The sequence below is a fragment of the Megascapheus bottae genome, chromosome 1 (genome assembly GCF_031878675.1).
Source record: "Megascapheus bottae isolate mThoBot1 chromosome 1, mThoBot2.hap1, whole genome shotgun sequence".
In the NCBI taxonomy this organism is placed as follows: domain Eukaryota; kingdom Metazoa; phylum Chordata; class Mammalia; order Rodentia; family Geomyidae; genus Megascapheus; species Megascapheus bottae.
Window position 1 is genome coordinate 22,912,752 of NC_143509.1, and position 13,687 is coordinate 22,926,438.

General features: G+C 44.3%; 1 protein-coding gene across 7 annotated transcripts in view; it reads right to left on the reverse strand.

The window, feature by feature from the left end:
• Mecom (MDS1 and EVI1 complex locus) overlaps positions 1-3,825 on the reverse strand; it is a 62,833-nt gene extending 59,008 nt beyond the window's left edge. For 5 of the 7 annotated variants that reach the window (XM_090338626.1, XM_090338620.1, XM_090338618.1 and 2 more), the window contains exon 1: positions 934-1,014. The gene's annotated coding sequence lies outside the window, so the exon portion shown is untranslated. Of the gene's footprint in view, positions 1-933; positions 1,069-3,741 lie in introns of those variants that run through there. The other 2 variants (XM_090338622.1, XM_090338621.1) reach the window with 1 other exon arrangement.
• Between the last annotated feature and the right edge of the window lie 9,862 nt (positions 3,826-13,687).

Sequence of the window (13,687 nt, forward strand, 5' to 3'; positions counted from 1 at the left end):
TATTTAACAGCTTTCAATTGGAAACATCTAATTTAAACTTTTCTTATTCTGGGTGGTGATTTCCATAGCAGATTTGCCAAGCAGCCATTTCAATATGCTCTTGGAAACATTTTTGATTTAAGTAGCCATTGAGTTTAGAAGAAATAAATTACTATAACATAATTAAATTCTAACCCAGTGATGTTTATAAAACAAAAATGAATAGGCTGAACCTCTTCTTATTTTACATACTGTCACACAAAGCTATAAGATTCATAATCTAATTTTATTAAGTGCAAATGTTTCATGATACTATTGTGATCTTTATTTCATAGTCACTTGTATTAAAATCCTCCTCTCTACCATAATGTCACAAAGCCATTTCCAGCAGTGATTTTTAGCATTTTAGATAAACAACAACAACAGATGAAGAATATCTGGCTTTTTCTGAGAGACAAAAATTTCATTTATAATTAGACAAATCAATATAAAACTCATAGCCAGATAAATACAGGGACATCAGACATCTATATCTACTAAAATTCATAATCAGATCTGCATGCATGAGCATCATTCATTTCAGAAAAACGATATAATATTTCAAATATATTGCTTGCAATTTCTGCATAAACTCACAAAAATATTTTTGTTCAGCTCAGTATTTCCTACAAATGAACACCAGGAACAAATAAGCTGTTGGTTTTTAAATCATCCAGGTACACGAAGAAAACTGAAGTGGGTAAGAAAGATACTAAGACAAAGTGAACAACTACCCAAAGGGAAGCACTAATAAGAATAGTTCTGCATCTTATATTTGTGCATCGCTTTTCACCATATCAACAAACAGGCCACAAGGGTCTACTGTAGCTCACTGTTATTTTTTTATTCTTCAGGCTTCACTGATACTTTAATGCTCTCAAAAAAAAAAAGACAAGGAAATCTTTTGCAACATACCTGATCATTTATCTGGCATGCAACAAGGTTGTGCTGATCATAACAGCCGGCGAACCTGATGTACTTGAGCCAGCTTCCTACATCTGGTTGACTGGCATCTATGCAGAACTTCACATTGCAGAACTCATCTAAGATCTGGAAGGAGGAAGATGAGAACAATCGTTTACCATAGAGGTGCATTCCACAGAAGTTGCTTGAAAAAAAAATACATTGAAATGTATATGTCCTTTCTTTGAAACCTTAAAAGAAAGTCCAACAGCGTGCATATTTTCAAAAAGGAGAAATAAAATAAGTTATGTTAGAAATGATAACATGCTGCTTTTCTAAAGAAAAAGGAATTAAATAAAAGTAGCTCTTTACACAAAATGATGAATTGATTTCAAAACATACTTGTTTCATTATGCTGCATGGAAGAGTTATGATAGACTTAATTTTATCCAATGCATTTTTTTTACAAAAATAATATTGCACAGCCTATAGTAAAATGATATTTTTAAATGTAAACACTCCATGTTTAGGTCCTAATACCTAAACAATTCAGTATTTTAGCTTTGACTATACTTCTCAAGTAGGTATGTATTTTCACATTTTGTAGCTTTAAATCCAATTAAAAACCTTAATCTAAACATTCAGTTTTTTCTCCTAGTTTTTATTTCATCACTATAAAACAATGAAATCACACTCAGTGAAAAAAAGAAAATAAGGTTTGCCTCATAGATGAGTCAGACCAAACTAAAAAACAAAAACAAAACAAACGAAAATAATCGATAAACACTCATGTAAAGTATAACAATCCAAGATTTTTAGTTAACACATGCCAATGCATATTTTAAAATTTATGCTCAGTTAGTAAACTGAGCTTGTGAACAAAACAAAATATGTAAGGATATTGTGATATCATCCCATCATATATAGTTGAATATTGCTATTTTGATGCGATTTTTCCATTTGGGTTATAGTCAGTGTGCATATTACTTTAGGACACTTGGGAAACAAAAATTAAAAAGGAAAAACCTCCATTTTTAAGCTTTTACATACTTGACACAAAACATTCTAAATCACTAGAAGTGACAGCTTCTTAAACATCATTGCTAGAAGCTTCTGAGTTTTTGACCTGAGTTTTTGACCTGAAGATGAATACTGAGTGACTGATAATGTTAAGTCAGTCAGAAATGCAAACTCAAGAGGGTTTCCCAACGAAAGACTAAACAACACGTTGTAAACAAAAACTGATGAATTAAAGGAGCCCAGCAGAACTCTGCTAGGTCTGTACTGACATAACAATTTAAACTCTTGAGTATGATGACCAAAAGCCATTTTGCATAGAAGGCAGGTAATCTCCCAATTGAAGATTCAAATCATTAACTCACCATAAACTTCAAGATGTCAGGGCTCTAAGGGCCCTGGAATAAGTACTTGACCATAGAGCAATTGAAAGGCAATAGCACTCCCACAATTTCAAAGAGAAAAAGGATGGAAACAGAAGGTAAAGACAGTCATTGCTTCACACACACACACACACACACTTTCTTTTGTCAAGACCATCTTTGCACACTAAGCATTCACTACACCCTTCCCAACAAGAACAAATCTGAAGAATTTGTTATTTAGACAACCAAATCTCAGAATAATTCAAATGGCAACTTGAGATTTCTCCTTTGCCCAGATGTGGAGAAGCAAGATAAATAATATATATTATATATTATATATATATATATTTGTGTATGTATGCTTGGTCTTTGTTGTTTGTTTTCTTGACTAGTGTGGGGGGAAGAGGACTACGGACACAGCAGAGAAATATATAATAAACAGAACGAGACAGTGAAATACATCTAGTGAAATGCATCTAGTCTTTGCAGAAAAAAAAAAACAAAAAACAAAAAAGACATGGAAAACTTGTTCATTGCAAAGTCAAGGCGACTTCTCTTAGCTTCCAAGCATTCTCGGTTGCAGGACCCAGGAGTTACGAATGACACACACTGCACATAAAATTCTAGGTGTAATTTTATTCCGTGTTAACATTAGTGCCCTTGCCACTGTCAACAGCGAAGGTAATTTCCAAAAGATTCATTCCCAAGGCAAGCCTCTCCCCCACCTCCATCTGTTCCATGAATTATTTTAAAGATCTCACCAACTTATTAACTTTTCTGCCTCCCCATATCCCTGTCCCAAGACAAAAGCTGAACTTTCCCCGCAGACGACCCCCACCCCTAGGGGGGATTCTGCTTTATTTTATATTTATTTGCAGGCACCGCTGCGTTTATCTCCCCAGTGTCCTCGCAGTCGTGGGGATCTGGAGGGAAGCGGCCCCCCGTCTCCCCGTCGGCCCCAGGGGTTTCGGCTTGGGAAGCTGTCAAGGTCCCGGGATGGCTTTTGGGCGGACCATGGCGGGGGGTAAAGGGCTGCCCTTTCGGTGGACGTGAAAGCCAGGCCCCGTCCAACCCAACGAGCAGCGGGAGGCGAGGGGGACGCGAGTCCCACGCCGCGGCCACGGGGTGGGGACCGCGACTTTCTCACGGAGCACACGGCCGCCGAGCGCTCGGCCCAGGTGGAGCCCGGCCCGAAAGCCGCCCCGGAGGCGCGCGGCCGCCGCCGGGAATCCCGCCGCGTGCGTCCCGGGCGGAGGGGGAGGACGGCCGGGACCCGCGGGGCCCCCACGACCCTCCCTCCCGGGCCGCGCCACCGCCGCGGTCGACCGCGCCGGCCGAGCGCAGCACCGCGCGCCCCCGCGCCCCTCCGCGCCGCCCGGAGCTCCGCCGGGGAGTGGTGGTGAAGACTGCCCGCGCCGCCCGCCGGGAGTTCGCTTACCTTCCGATCGCGGCGGCGTCCGCCCCGGGGACGCGGCCCGGCGAAGGGCGCGCGGCGGCAGCCCCCGCACTCCCGCGCGCCGCGCTCCTCACGCCACCCCCGGCCGCATCGCGAGGAGCCGATCCGCTCCCGCTCGCCCCGGGCTCCGCCGCCCGGCCACGCGCTGCCGAGTTATTGTCCGCCGGCCGTGGATTTTCGTCGTGGCGGTGGCTCCTTTTCCTTTCTCACCCCCCGAGCCGCAGCCTCGCCGGTGTGGCCCGCCTGGGCGTCGCGGGGGCCCCCGCCGCCCCGCTCCCGCGCCCTGGCCTCCGCCGCCCGAGGCGCTCGGAAAGTTCTCCGCGACCCTCTGAAACTTCTTCCCCGGCTCCCCCGGTCCCGGGGGGCCGGGCGGGCGGGCGGGGTGGGGGGGGGAGGAGGAGGAGGAGAGGAGGAGGACTGCGGGGCGGGGGCCGCCCGTCCCGGCCGGCGCGCACCTCCCCGGGGCCCCGCAGCTCCGTGCGCGCGCGCGCGGGGGTCTTTGGGGGGGGGGGGGAACTGTGTCTTTTTACGGGGTCCGCCGGGACGTCGGGAGCCGGAGGGGCTTCCCTTTCGTAAATTTTTAAAGTGACAGCAGCCTGCTCGGGCTGGAGAGGTCACTCAAAGGTCGGCCGGAGCCGAGTCCTATAGGGACGGGCTGATTAGGGATGCACCACCCTCCCCCCCCCCGCCCCGAAACGTGTAGATCGCTCCCGGATAAACAACCAATCCCGAGGTCCCGCCGGCCGGACGGCTTTCCCCGGGGAAATATCCCGGGAGCGCGGCCGTGCGTGAGTGTCAGGGAGGGGGCGGGGAGAGGGGAGGGAGGGGTGAAGAGGAGGCTTTCTGGGTGCCCCTGGGATGCGGGGGCGCTGGAGAGGCCCGGGGTCGTGGGGTTTCAGGGACCAGGGAGGAGAGAGGTGGGCCGCCCACTTGAGAGAGTGCCCGGAGCCTCCAGTGAGAAGTGAGACCTCCACTTCCAGTCCCCCCCCCATGATGGTTTGATTTTGATCCATTTTCACTGGAGATTCGCATTCCGACGTTTGCAGTGGGCAGGACGTGGGCTGAGGGGTTCCGACCCTACCCTTGTCCTCGGGACCCCGTGCAAAAATGGAAACGCTTATTTACACCCAGCCCACCAGGTACACATGGATGGCTGGCCAGTGCTGCCCACGTTCTTTGATAACATTAGTGAGGACACCCAGCAACGCCCAGAAGCTGAATTTAACCATTTGACCATCTAGATTATTTTTTAAACTCTTCACCCTCAGAATTGGTGTTTTCTATTGATTAGTCGTCCATACTACGGTTCAACACGCCGATAAGATGATTAATTCATTTCTATCAAGACGCCGCCGAAAAGACACTGGAAACAAGAGCATACATAACAAAATAGTGGCGGGGGGGGGGGGGCAGCCTTGGAAGATTTCAGTTAAATCCACCAGTTAGCTGGGGAAAAAAATCTTTTTTTTTTTTTGTTTTTTAATGAGGGGAAAATAAAAAAAAAAAACCATTCACAAAAATCAAAGGAAGAAGAATGCCAGGTCTTCCCAGCTCCACCGTGGAGGGGCGTCCAGGGGGCTCTGGAGGAGCGGGGGGTGGGAGGGGAAGGCCAGAAAAGTGAGCTGAAACTTTTATTTGTAAATGGGGCACTACCAGGGCCACCCACTTTCCTTTCCTCCCGGTGAATTAAACGTGAAAACCCGAAGTCGATCTCCACACACTGAAAGGCAAAAGCCGTCTCCGAGGCCCGGGGACACGGAGGAGGGGTTGTCCCCGGCAGCGGCGGGCTTCGTCTCCGCGGCCTGGTGTCTGCGCCGGGCCCTGGGAAGCCCGCGCCGCCCGGTGAGGCCGGACAGGAAAAGACCCGGCTGGATGTTCCCACCGAGTCCCGGCCTGGAGAACCTTTAAAGGCCCCGGCTCTGCAGCATTGATTTCCTGCCTTCCCTCAACTTGCCCATTGTCGGAGTTTTTTTTTTTTTTTTTTAATTTAGCCATAAATTGGACCGGCTCGAGCTATGAGCTGTTCTATTTTCTTCCTGTCAGGATGAGGGATTTGTTTTATGATGCATTGTGTATTAAATACAAGTAATCTGGGGAAACCGATTGCTTCAGACAGTGGCGGGCCCCGATCGGGGGGTCGGAGAGCTCAGCGCCCCAACCCCGCACGACCACCCCCCCCCACGCCTCGTCCCTGCGCTCCGCCCCCATCCCTCCCCGGTCCCTTGACAATGCGGATCTGAGAAAGGAGGACCGGTCGGTGGGGAGACAAAGGTGGTGAGGAATCAGTGGCAGGTTCTGGCTAAATTAGGATTTCATGGAAAGGGCCTCGGAGTTTTTTCCCTTATATTGGGTGGGGGGGCGGGGCGATCTGCCCGGCCTGGGTCTCTGCAGGTCCGGCGGACGGCCGGTAGATGGCGCTGCGTCCCGAAATACAGCGCGGTGCCCGCGGCTGCAGCCACCCAGGTGCACCCGACGGGCGCGAAGGGGCCCCGCGCCCGCCCCGCGCCCGCCCCCGCGCCCGCCCCGCCGCCCAGGCCCCGCGGACCCAGCGCCCGCCAGGCCCGAGAGCCGGCCGGCCGTCCCTCCGCGAGACACGCTCTCCTCCCAGTCCCGGCCCCGGAGCCACCGAGATGCCATAATGCCGCGCTGGCCGCATCACCAGCACGCTGTCCACTGGACCAACCGTGGGAGAGACTGAGGCACATCCTCAGAGCGGACGAGGGCTCTCATCTCTCTGTCTGTCTGTCTGTCTGTCTGTCTGTCTGTCTGTCTGTCTGTCTGTCTGTCTGTGTCTGCCTGTCTGTCTGCCTGTCTGCTGTCTGTCTGTCTGCTGTCTATCTGCTGTCTGTCTCTTCTTTCCCCCCCCTTAGATTTCCTAATAATGACCATAAAAAGGCAGAGCCATCCCATTGTTTCTAGACACAACTTCCAAGGTTAGAGTCTAGAAATCCTACAGTGTGACGCCTTTCCCCCTCACAGATGCCGCCGGCCCCTGCTCTTTTTATTTAAATTAATTTTTTTTAAATCCCTTTGGGGATGAAATGAGACCTGAGGTCGACGTAACCCCTTAGGAACACACATGATGGACCCACCCCACCCCACCCCCAGGAAACCCCCAGGCCCAGCCTTGGCACCGACGGCCCTTCTCTCTTCTTCCTTTGCTTTCCCTCAGGAGCTCTCTAAAATCGTAAATAAACACAAGGAGCCCTGTACCACCACCAGTTTATTCCTTAGGATTTCTGGTGAAATCTGTTTACAGTCGTTCCCAGTTACAAATTAATCTGGGAAAGCCACTGTCTGCTCAGCAGTAATCAAGACCAGGCGTCCTCGGCAGTGTTTAACACCGCCCTTGAAATGGGCTATTAAAAATAATGGTTTTACTACAATCTCAAACCAGCTTTAATTTGCCAGCCTAGATCAGGGCAGAGTATCTATACGTGAAAGAGATGGAATGGGAGGATAAACTAGCACAAAGGTAGGGCTTTGAGTACAGCAGAAAAGACAGAAATGTTCATCAGAAATAATTGAAAACTGAATCCTATCTTGTATTATTTTTTCAGCTGGAATTACAATTCTTTTCTTTTTAGCACTGTTAATTGTTGTTTACCAGCAAGGGGGGAAAAAGGCATCGGAAAATAGGAGGTTTGAATGCCAGCTGATAGATTTTCTGTGAGTTGTAAAGATCCCCTTTGGTTTGATAGCAGGCACACAGGGTGGGAGAGGTTAATGTGTTTTCTTCCTGGTTTGCAAAGGGCATAAACCCTCCTCAGGCCCCTTCCTTCCTCTCCCAGCTGCATGGATTGCAGAATCTTAAAAGAAAAAAAAATACTCCAAGATTTCCAATAAGGCCACTGGCGCTGCCTTCATTGTGTGTAACTGTTTATTTAAAATAAGTCAATGTATTAGGTAAAGCAATAAGAAGTTAGTGCTCCAGTATTCAAGTGATTCCCCTAAGACTGTAAACCGATGCCTCTTTTTAGCCTTCAACTTCATGGTCGTCCCAGAAGTAAAAGTTCTGCTAATGGAGACCCTATGGGCATGGCACATTCCAGCACACCATTAAAGAAAAAAAAAAAAAAGCAGTTCAGCCAAAGCCAGATGAAATGACTACACTGTCCACTTTTAATGGGCTTCCTGTGGACAAACCGCCTTGTAACACTCTGCAGAGGACAATATTTAAAAACAAGACAACTTGCTGGCAGTTTTCAATATCATAAAGTTAATAAAGTATGTTCCCATTCACCCTGACATTATGTTTTCAGTTTATAGAGGAAGGCACTTTATAACCTTTGCCTAAGTAGAGTTCCCTTAATTCTGCAGCTTTGGGTTTCTTAAAATGGCTAAATATATACTGAACTCCAAGCCTAACGTTTTGCTTTTAACACTGGTTTTGTGTGTGTGTGTGTACGTGCCTGTGTGTGTGTGTATGTGTGTGTGTGTGTGTGTTTCTGCTGCTTTTCAAGAATGTACTAGTGCATTTTTACATTTCTCAAGTGCAGTTTCATTCACAGACATCCTGTTAAATCCTGTTTCATACAGTTCATGTCAAAACGCATGAAATAATCTGAGAAATTGACATTTAGCTGAACAATAACTGCTTGCTAATTAAATTAGCTTTGTGTATGGATATTGATGTGTGTTTAAAAAGAAAATCAATGCTTCCTTTTCCATGTCAGAAGATGATTTTGTAAAAAACAAAATCTTTCCTCTCCTTAAATGAAAGAAACATAAGTAAAAAAATAAAATAATGTAAGTCTGATTTAAGACTCAGACTTCCCACTTATTGTTCTATAAATATTTCTCCCAATTTCTCTCTCTTCCTAGTTACCCAAAAGCTCTCCCCAGCCACAATGTCTAATTCTTACTTAACCAAGAAGACTGTCACATAATATAGTTTTTAGGTAAGGAGATCAGATCAAAAAACCATGATACTCAATGTAATAACCTGTTTGATTTTAATCACTGATGCTGCTTAATCAGGAAAATTTTCACAATACCAGAAAAGACAGAAAACAGAAAAGACTCTAAATAGCCACAGCCACAATACATATCACCATTGCTCTGGAGAAAGATATCTGATTACTATTGATAGACTTGGCCTTTCTGCCTTTAAGAGACACAGACAGACAGACAGACAGACAGACAGACAGAGACAGAGAGGGAAAGAGAAAGAGAAAAACTATAGGGGATGGTGCTGTGACAAAAGAAAAGAGGAAATTAAAGGTAAAAAATGGAAATAGAAAATGTCCCCATGTCTGGAAATGGGCCCAATTGAAAACATGTTAATCTCCGCCTCAGTAATTTGGTTCTTCAGGAGAGGACAGAAGCCCTGCTGCTGTGCCCTGCACTTCATAAATCACATCTTTATGTGGACAAGGTCAGGGCACCTAACAGCTCAGACATGGGCCTCTGCGGTGGCTCGAGGATTCAGGCATGTTTACTCTCCTGCTTGGCTCTCCGAGGAGTAGGCGAGCACGCTTCTAATTACTTTTGATTATTTTCATTTGCTGGGGTCAGTCTGGCTTGCCAGGATGGCTGGAGGGTTGATTTCCTACAAATCTTGATGTCTTTGTAGACTGGCCCTGTGTGCGCTCAGAATTAACACTCTCATTGTCCCTTACAACATGGGATCCCCCAGCATAGACACTGAAGTGCTGAAGTTTCCTGAGTGAGCCTCTACTTCCTTCTCTTCTTATTAATTAGCTACCCAAGCTTAATCACCTATCTGTTCTGCCGGTGAATGTACCGTTTCCTAACACTTGAATACTGCATTGTACATCAGGCCACAATGGAAGCACTATATTTTAGCTTAGATTTGTAAGAATATGTTTAGTAATGACGAGCAACCCTTTGCAAACTAAAATGAAACGCTTTGCTGAAACAACAGCCCAAGTGAATAAATTACTACACTCAAAGATTTATTTCCTAAACTAAGGCTGCTATATTTAAAATAGTTTTTGTTTTCCACTGTGCTACTTTGATGGATTTCGATCCTGAGCTATTATACAGAGCGGTTAAAACACAACAACAATAACAAATGAAATGAAAACCTTGTCATAAAATAACCACTGGATGCAGTATAATTTTGATAGACAAAAGAAGCAAAATAACATTTTTCTTTTCTTTATTTCTCCACCTCCCCCCTCAAAGCACAAGTGTTTAATGATCTGATATAAATACAATGAAAGATACATTTAAGAAAAACAAGTGAGCTGGGAGCCAGTGGCTCACCCTTATAATCCAAGCTACTTCAGATGCTAAGATCTGGGGATCATGGTTTGAACCTTGTTCAAGTGGGAAAGTCCATGAGACTCTTTTCTCCAATTAACCAGTAAAAAGCTGGAATTGCTGGAGATGCAGTTCAAGTGATAGAGCACAGTCTTGGGATGAGGGGACAAGCCATAATAATAGCAAAATAATAAATAAGTAATGAGCAAATAAGTATTCAAAAACACACAACCATCCTTATTAAGACAAATACGCATTTTTATCTCACTGAGGAAAATCGACTGTTATGCTTTCACTTGCTAGAAGATCATTTCTATTATGATTTTCATTGGCCTCAAAACTCTCCGAATCTTCCAGGAATCCTAACTTTAGCTTTCAACTAAAGTAGTAAATGTTTTTTTGGGAATTCACCTCAATTCCATAAGGACTTGGTTTTTCCCGATTTCATTATATTTAATGAATTCAAGACAGCATTGAACTGAGTACACAATAACTCCAGAGTCAGCTTCTTCCATGGGGCTTTAGAGACACAATTTAAAAGTGCTTTTAGACTCCTAATCTTGAGGGGAAAGTGAGTTGAAAGGCTTGCTTCAACTCCTGTCTCCACTCCTGGCCTGTACCTTTGGGTAAGTCACTTAACCTCTAAGTTGATTTCCATGAACATTTCATAATACAGGCATAATATGAATTCTGGGAAAATAAATTGGGTAATGTGAATGTGAATTTCTTTGAGTGCATGGGAACAAGGTGAATGTACTGTAACTTTCACAGGATTTGTGTTTGTGTAATGAGCTAGAGTAACCAAACACACACAGGTACAACAGAAAGGAGCCCAGACATTGGAAAATGGCAACATGACAAAATATTTTCCTATCTTCTTTTCTTCCATTCCAAAGTCAGTTGCCCTAATCCTTACCCTGACCTTGGAAGAGAAGAATTTTAAGAAAAATGTTTTTTCTCTCTCAAGCTGTGCTACTCTCCAAGATGTCTGTCTGAGTCTGGCTGGCAGCTGAGTTTGCTCTGTTCCTCCCACTGTGTCCTCTGCCAATCAGAGGCAATGTTCTGAGGTAGAGGGAGAATGCCTCCCAGAGCCTGATAAACCTGGAGGGGGACAGATGTGTGTGTGTGTGTGTGTGTGTGTGTGTACTGCACATTCATGCACATGAGCACACACAGGGCTCTTAAGTCAACATTGGTTTAGTACAGTCAGGAAATTTATCCTTTCCAATGTTTTCTGGTGGTCACCACATGGCAGTATGGCAGGAATTGGGTCCTCGAAATCCAGCCTACCACAATGCCTGGTACAAAGTAGTAATCAACAAGTACTGGTGGGAAAAAAAAGAAAAGAAAGAAAAAGGAAAAGATCAATTCCTTCTTTCATTTGCATCCTCACCTAGTTTGGATGCCACTACTGTGAATTACTGCCCTTGTCTTCCAACATATATTCAATCCATTATTGAGCCTTTTCCCTCCCCCATTCATTTCCTATCCACATCATCCATCTTCCAACTACCGGCTGCCATTTCCCTTCTCAAAATTCTGCAGTGGGGTGCACTGGCTTAACCACTCAGCATCAACTCATTTCGCTTTTCTTATGTTTGAGAATAATGCTCTGTACGTAAATCACTTAAGCATTCTGTTTGGTAAATACAAAATGGCAAGACTACTGGCAACTCTAATCTAATTATTATCATTAGCCTATCATTTACTTTGCCCTGGTTATCGTAGATGGAATCTTATCTATCCTTCAAAGCTGCTGTTTTTTTATGGCCACTAACTCTTACCACCCAGGTTTAACCTCTCCTCCTTTGCTACACAAATCACCTCTGCCTCTCTCCTCTGGTATAGCCCATTCTATTCTACTTTGCAGGTGTGTCGATGATGGTCTTGTCCGTTGTCTTGCCGAGGGGTGGATTCACTTAGTTCACACTTAGCACCTTTATGCACACATGGTACCCTTATGTAATAACCAATCTGTATACTTCCTTAGAAGAGTAAAATGATTGTGATTAGAATCTTTAATATCCATTTAATGGATATTTTGGCTATTTAATACTGTTCCCTGTAGAACCAATCAATTCATTTATAATAATTCTTCAAGATTCACAGACAGGAATTTCTTCCTTTGTTGTGTCTCTTACATTCTGGTTTTTATGCTAGCTTCTGAATGTTACCTGAGCCCAGAAGTTCTTGCTCAGCTTGGATTTCTCCCTTGGCCTTGCTCTGGAGAGCTCATCAGCTTGCTCGGCTGTGTCTGCGGCTCCCTCACACCCATGTGGAATGCACCTAGTCAAAGCCCTTGTCATTACTGACCTAACCTTTTTGACATTTTTACAGAAAACAGTAGTCTTCTCGAAAGCCAAAGATAAGCTGAAGGCATAAAGCAAAACTGAGAGAGAGAAAAAAATATCAACCAAACTCTACCGTCAGAATATTCAGTAAACATATTTGAAAATAGTGCCAGGTAACTTAAGAAGATGAATGAGGTTGGGAAATAGAGGAAGAACAATGGAAGGGATGGGATGTGTTCGGATGCACTATACTCGCAAATTGATATGTTAAACTGAAATCCTTTTGTACAACTACACTTAAAGGAATCAAAATTAAAAAGTAATTTAAAAGATCCTCATGTGAGACAATGAAATTTCTAATTAAAAATGCAATGTACTCTGCAATTTTTAGCTTTGCTTAACAGCTAGGGATGTGAATATGACTTGTCCTGTTAACAGATCCTTCTCTGAGATTCACAGCATCCAGGAGCCAATACAATACACCAAGAAGGGACATAATCATTCTAATTTTCAAGCACATATGAAATTACCCAAGCTCTCCATCCTGAAAGTCTTATAGTACTTATTGCTAAAAACAATTCACTAGGCAGTTAGGGACAATTGGATAATTCTATGATCAGCCAATCTCAGGAAAATCTTTGGTAGCAAGAAACATGCTTTCCTGTAATATTTTCTAATTGCTGAATTACCTGCAGAAATTCCCTGGAAATGTGCTCTGGGGTCAACTGTAGGAAATACAGGTGCCCAATTATTGTAGCCTCACAAAGAACATCAATGTGGTATAAATTAAAAATTTAAGTCCTTTAATAAAAAGAATCCTACTTAGCTCTTTTAATTGGACCTCATCAAACATATTTAAACACACTGGAAAAAACTTTCTTTTCTGATTCCACTAGAGCAATTCGGGGGATGAATTTGAGGAAACAAACCTTTATATTTCCTTGTATCTATTTCTATAAAGGTACAGCTCCTCTTGTATATTTTCCTACAACTGATTGAACACAACTTTTGGTTAAAAAATGTCACTACAAAACAGGCACAAATAAAAAGTAGTCTCAACATGCTGAGAATATGGGTTAGTAGTAGAGTGCTTGCCTAGCATGCATGAAGCCCTGGGTTTGATTCCTAAGTACCACATAAACAATAAAAGGCCAGAAGAAACTGTGGCTCAAGTGGTAGAGTGCTAACCTTGAGTAAAAGAAATTCAGGGGAAGTTCCCAGGCCCTGAATTCAAGCCCTAGGACTGGCAAAAATAGATAGATAGATAGATAGTTACAAGTAAAAAGAGAAAACCAAAAGTTTTCATTCAACTTGAAAGCATTTGGAAAGTTTTTCAAGCACACAAAGAAAGTGGGTTCTTGGTGGACTCTAGCCAATGGTTCCTTTGTCTGTAATTATATTTGAGTATA